The sequence below is a fragment of the Salvelinus namaycush genome, chromosome 1 (assembly GCF_016432855.1).
Source record: "Salvelinus namaycush isolate Seneca chromosome 1, SaNama_1.0, whole genome shotgun sequence".
Taxonomy (NCBI): Eukaryota; Metazoa; Chordata; class Actinopteri; order Salmoniformes; family Salmonidae; genus Salvelinus; species Salvelinus namaycush.
Window position 1 is genome coordinate 74,241,899 of NC_052307.1, and position 942 is coordinate 74,242,840.

Genomic DNA, 942 nt, shown 5'->3' on the forward strand with positions numbered 1-942 from the left:
TTACGCAAAGTCCTCTGTAATTATTTGGGTCAAATTTGTCTCGTTTTTATAGATGGGGTGATCAATCCATGGTTCCAAATATCGGGGGGAAAATCACATGCAGTGAGGATAAATGTTGAAGGAGTTGAGTATAGCCAATTGGAATTTGTGGTCTGTATCATTTGATCATTTATTTAAGAATACCCATCAGCACCACAGCGCCTTGTTGGGTTGAGATTGATAGTTTTTCCAAAATTTCTTCTGTAATTGGGGTATCTACAGGATTCTGATAGCTTTGAATGCAATCAAGGATTATGTAATTTTTTCGTGTATATCTTTTTGTTCTGGGCTCTTTGTTATTTGCTTGTAGAGGTTTGCAAAGTGATTTCTCCACATATCCCCATATCCTCTCTGTTTCCTCTCCTCTCTATCATGTTTGTTTTCTCTCTCCTCTCACATGTTGTTTCCTCTCTCCTCTCTATCATGTGTTTTTCTCTCTCCTCTCTATCATGTTGGTCTCTTCTTCCTCTCTATCATGTTGTTTCTCTCTCTCCGCTCTATATGTTGTTTCTCTCGCTCTCTATCATTTGTTTCTCTCTCTCCTCTCTATCATGTTGTTTCTCTCTCGCCTCTCTATCATGTTGTTTCTCTCTCTCTCTCTATCATGTTGTTTCTCTTCCTCTCTATAAGTTGTTTCCTCTCTCATCTCTATCATGTTGTTTCTCTCTCTCCTCTCTATCATGTTGTTTCTCTCTCTCCTCTTTATGTTGTTCTCTCGTCTCCTCTCTATCATGTTGTTCCTCTCTCCCTCTCTATCATGTTGTTTCTCTCTCCCTCTCTATCATGTTTTTTTCGACTCCTTCTCATCATGTTGTTTCTCTCTCTCCTCTATCTCATGTGTTTCTCTCTCCTCTCTATAATGTGTTTCTCTCTCTCCTCTCTATCATGTTGTTTCTCTCTCTA